Below are 6,000 nucleotides of genomic sequence, written 5' to 3' on the forward strand. Positions count from 1 at the left end.
AATTGGTTCATAGGATTATTTAATTTTAATTACTTAATCTGTTTTATGTGCGCATACTATACATATATAGTGCCGACTCTTGAAATATAATGCTGTGGGGTCAAAGCGGATAACAATAAAATCAGCAACTGTGCTACTTCCTAGTTGAGGTTTTTCCTCTCACGACTAATTTATGTCCTACTGGGTTAAGATTTTGGTCCATTATTAGTATCATAACTTATTGTTACGATTTATAATTTACAATCCAAGCGATCGTAAAGTTGGCTTTATTTTATTTTTGCTAAACTATCACTTGAAATATACAATTTAATCGGTATATTCTAATAAATATATGTATGTTTTTATTGCGTGAGTTATCATTATGGAATTTATATTAATTAACAACAATACGTCAATATAAATAAGAATATAACAAAACATAGTTGTGTAATACAATCAATAGTCAATATGGATAAAAATCATTAAAAGTAAATTAACTATTAGTTATTTTTTCTACAGAAATATAATAGCTACTGATTGCATTATTTTTTTTTCGTAAACATTTTTGACGTGGCCTTTAGATGCGTATTAAAATTACTTAAACTCAAGAGACTGTTTTTTAAAATCACTACAATTTCTCTATATGGCCACAAACCAACGAAAAATATCGTGTTAAACCGCTCGCGATTAATTTATTTAAATGCGGTATTACATTGACACCGTATAGATCCTACGCACCGTAACTAGATTTTGTTGTCTGATCACAGAATATATGAAATAAACGTTTGCATCTATTCTGTAGTCTAATCATAGCGTTGCTGAATTGTATTCAACTTATAGAGATAATTAAATAAAAATTATACAGTTTGCGTATACCTAATATATACAACCACAGTTAGCATTTAATGAACAGACGGGAAAAAGCAGAATATTACAGTTTGATAGCTTGTAGGAGTAGCAGAATATCAAACATCAATCATGATATAAATTCGGCGACCGACCACCACATCGTACACAGTACACTAGCAAATGGGAATCATTCAAAAAACGCATATTATCAAAAATATAAATCTCATGCAATTTTTTTTAATTAACAAATATTAAGGTATAATTGTTTTTGTATTAAAAATGAAAAATAGAAATAAACGGTTTGCAATACATTTATAATTATTTTTTAATTAAATACTAATAAAAATAGTTTTTAGGGTTTTTTAGTGCCTACTGAAATTCTAATTTGTGAATAACTAGATAATATTTTAAGCTCCAAGTTAAACTTTCGCTAATTAATATTCGCGCAACATCTCTGCTTCACAAATTTAAGAATAATATAAATATGATATAGGTACAGTTGTAAATTAACGTCGTTTCATATATTGTATAAGTGTACTTATATACTGTAGCGATATATAGCCTTTACATAAGTTAGTAAAATCCTCTAGATGTAATAACCTACAGTTACTGAATTAAAGTAATTTAAACTTAACTCAATTATAATATCTGTAGACCTTAAACAGCGTTGACAGGGGTACCTTTACCACCTCAAATATTTGAAGTACATCAATTATATTTCATGTGAAGTTTTGCTTATTCATAAACCAAAATTAATATTGATAATATGCATTATTATTATTTCGTAGCTGAATCGTATTTAAACGGGTAAATGACAACACTAAACCGGTGCATATAATTTAATTTTTTAATTTCTACTATAGGTTCCTGTATACTTGGAATATTATAGAAGTTTGAAAATCTTATACCATATTTTAATATCGATAATATAATTTATATTTTTATCACGTCAAAATTGTATTCATTAAAAACCTACTTTTAATCCAATCTTATTTTTTATATACGTTCGTGTGAATTTTATTAACGCACAAAAATCGTTTAATCGCTACTTTTTTTAATTTGCCGAACTTTAAATATCACAAAAATATAACATTTTTCCGATAACACAAAAATATGCTGAGATGGTGCTGTGTTATACATTTAAAAGAATATTATTTTTATATTATACATTCAGCTATTAACAGTTTGATAACCTATATATGTAACATTATCAAATTATTTTGAATGTATGTATTTTTATGTGATTTTATGTCACATAAAAATTCTTCAATAAATTTTAAAAACGATTTTTTATATCACATAAGTATTTACTTATAACACTATCACATCAAAAATAATTATTAACTTTTTTTAATGTATTAACTCACGCATCATCCACTCAGTCATTCAGGTCCAGCTACCATTAACAATACTATAATTTATAAACTAAATCTCAGTATGCATTCGTCATATTTGATTAAGTACTAATTCCTTTTAAAATATATATTTAATTGATATTTATTATTTTGGACATGGGTGACATCACCAAGCAATGATTATGTAATACATACACAGAGCTGATTTGAAGTAAATGTTATCATACATTAATTTGATTACATTAAAGTCCAGCATTGAAACAAATCTAATTATTTTAATTGCAATAATCATATTGAAATACATAATAGTAGATCGTAATGTACACTGTACATATTATAGTATACAACTAATAAGAAAATCATAATTTAAAAATAAATAAAATATGAATAAAATGAAATAATCGGATACTCGAAACACAATAGCACAAGTAATATTGTTATATTATAGTAATATACAATTTCAGCTCAAAGAAAATGTATTTAGTTATTAGTTATTACTATAGTTACATTACTAAATAATAGACATGAGAAATGAGTAGTAAAAAAAATTGATTTTTATTACATCTTCATATAATTTTTCTAACTACATAACATAATAGACAATATTAACTTTTTCTGTGTTGGCGTACGTGTCATTTTATTATAAAACACTAATGTGTCGATACTTGATATTATTTTTGGTCATACCGATTTAATAATAAAATCGATTAATTATATTTTACGCTTTTGCAGTATAACCAAAGTAGAATACATATATAATATATTTATATATTAATATCGATTTACCATTAACCAAACCGTGGTCCTTATGACCCTATATATAATAACATCATAGCAGGCCAACGAAAAACCTTCGGAATGTCTAATGGGAAAATCTGATAGTTTATAGACGGTTCCCTTTTGATTTGCATCTTACTATTTGGGCGACTACCTACGATTACATCGTTTTTTTAGATGTCATTTTTAATGGTTTAGGTCATTACACACTAAATGTAGGGCTATAATATACATTATATTATTGTTTGATGAATAGTTTTCAATGATATTCAATAATTTCATTTATGGTTTAACTATAAATATATAAAACTATATATAATATAGAAATGTATCAATTTGTAAATACTTATTTCTTCAAAACTCAGTTAAGTAAATAAAAAAAAATATAATTTTTAGTTAAAATTACTTAAGATTAATTTTATATAAATAATGATAACAAAATACGATTATTACGACTTTACCAAACAAGATTTTTACATTTTCAAAGACCACAATGCTTAATAAACATTGAATAGTAACTATGTATTTAATTTAATTATTGAAATGTTCTTGGAAATTTAGAATAATCATTAAATTACCAACCGATAAAAAAGAAATCGTAAGTATCAATGAAAATGTAACGTACGAATATATTTACATACATCAATTTAGATGGTATGAATCTATAATATCGCGTAAAAATATTTTTAACATTAAGTGGTAATAAAGTAGACAGTGATGGTGTTTTAATGAAATTTATAATACTTGAAATAAATAACAAAATTCACTATTCGTTTTAAACAATTTTAATTTTGCAGATGGATAATATTGTTTTTATTTTTTAATTTCGTTACACACTGCATGGCTCGAACTTTAATTACATGGAACAACATTTGCCATGTATTAATTAGACAAACATTTACTATTATTAAAAAAAAATGTGTTTCAATAGATAACCGGAGTATTATAATTATTAACATCTCTTCGGTGCATCGCCAAATTATGTACGAATAATGTTTTCATTACCTGTTTTGGTTATCAAACAACTTATCGAATAGTTATATCATTATACTCGTATGATAACGGCAATAGCAAAGGTAGCGATGATAACTATAGAAAATGGACGTAAAACAAAATATTGGTAAAAATAGTCACAAGTTTAGGGACAATAAAAAAAAGCACACGGTATAGTATTAAACGATTTTTTTACACGTCATTATTTTTAATTGAACAAACGAGAGAAAAAACTTCCTACTCCATAATATAAACTTGAATAATCTTGTACATAAAAATATTAAAAATTGTCGATTTTCGAAGGTAAATATTTGTGTCTGTTGGTACAAAAAAAAATGCATACTCAACATGTACACTATAATAATAACCTCTCAAATCGTCGTTGGCATGTCTTAATGGAAAAAAAATGTTTAATGTATAATTAATAATAATAAAATAGGTACCTTTACCGGCACTTCAATAACCAAGTGCGAATGCCAAGAAAAATCGCACGTCTCTCTCACCAACTCGAACGGTCACGATAAACCGTCAAAAAATTTACTTCAGATAGACTATTTTTACACGGGAAACCCGTCACGGGCGTGTACCGAAATCCTCTACATTAATATGTAATAAAAAAATTGATCTCGTTTCACTCGCAACGGTTGTTATTAAAAATACGATGTTATTCTTACACCCGCTTAAAAATATCGAAAAGACGTAACTACAATATTTTATTTGTGATAATGTTTATAATTTCAAATTTACCGTCCTCTACGCTAGAATATTTTTCATGCCCTCGTTGTTTATTGAACTCGAACGGACAATGCGGAAAAAGTAAGCTCTTCAGTTTTTTATAAATTATTTTTAAAACAATAACAGACAGTTGGTGTTCACACCAAAGAACTGCAAGAAATATATAGAATTTTATTCAGTTGAATATTTACGTAGGTACCACAGCACTAAGAAAAACAATGCCGGTTATAATTATTTTTTACGCTTGTCTTTGTAGAGGTCTCGAATGACTTTTGCGTGGGCAATGTCCGCGCGCAAAAGCGGAGATACACTACTATCGCTTACCGTTTTTTCCGTGACGTGCACGTGAAACACGTTCGCACCACGTCCAACATGATGTCGCGGCAGTGGTCCGCGGCCAAGTGCGGCCACGACAACGGTCGTCGGTCGTCTGCGGCTAGTCTCACCTACGCGATCTACGAGACCCGGACGAGCGGTTTCGGTTTCGGTTTTTTATTTATTTAATTCCCGCGAACTGTTCACTTTTTCACTCGCGCGACGACGACGACGGTGGCGGCGGACGCGTCTCCGCGAAAATTAACCAGAAAACCGCTGCGAGACCGCTGCCAGCGGTTATGATTATATCACGAGCGCGCCAACACGCACACACACACGACGACGGCGGCGGCGGTAGTAACCGCGGCTATAGTGATATCAGTGGTAGTAGTGGTAAAAGTAGTAGTAATGATGTTGTAGTTCCGTAGGTATATGGTACAGTAACAGTAGTAGTGTAACGTCGAGTCAAGTACAAGGTTATACTGCGGCGGCGCTGCACGCACGGCAACCGGATTGCGCAACGTCACTTTTATTTTGCATCGCTATTTTTTTAATTATTAAAAAAATAATATACCTAAAAATATTATCGCGTATTCGTGTACGTGTATATTACGGTCTATGGTGTCTTCTCGGGATTTTTGGTGGCGAATTCAACAACGGACAATAATATCGTTGTGTAGACGGCCACAGGCGCACTGTGGCGTAACGGCTGTGACGGTTGAGGGATATAGGTATAGTATATACCACGGAAAATTATTAATAAAACAAAAATCACGTGGAAAAAAAGGGGGATAAGGGACTTGAAAGACCGCGACGATGTCGTCGCGATGACGGCCAACAAGTGTGTGCGCGCCGATACCGTGCGATCGAATAGGTAGGTACGGCTCGGCTGAGACCCGTTACCGTAATAATATTATTATATTACACCGCGGTTTTATCTTTGCTGTGAGCGATCTCGTTAACCGTACAAAGTACACTGTGTATAATGTGTGTTATG

The 6,000-nt window shown here is 30.1% G+C and overlaps 1 long non-coding RNA gene across 3 annotated transcripts in view; it reads right to left on the minus strand.

The window, feature by feature from the left end:
* LOC113549519 overlaps nucleotides 1-5,767 on the minus strand; it is a 30,143-nt gene extending 24,376 nt beyond the window's left edge. For 2 of the 3 annotated variants that reach the window (XR_003404932.1, XR_003404930.1), the window contains exon 1: nucleotides 5,013-5,767. This is a non-coding gene — a long non-coding RNA (uncharacterized LOC113549519). The remainder of the gene's footprint in view (nucleotides 1-5,012) is intronic. The other variant, XR_003404931.1, reaches the window with a different exon arrangement.
* Nucleotides 5,768-6,000: the final 233 nt, after the last annotated feature.

The sequence above is a fragment of the Rhopalosiphum maidis genome, chromosome 4 (assembly GCF_003676215.2).
Source record: "Rhopalosiphum maidis isolate BTI-1 chromosome 4, ASM367621v3, whole genome shotgun sequence".
In the NCBI taxonomy this organism is placed as follows: domain Eukaryota; kingdom Metazoa; phylum Arthropoda; class Insecta; order Hemiptera; family Aphididae; genus Rhopalosiphum; species Rhopalosiphum maidis.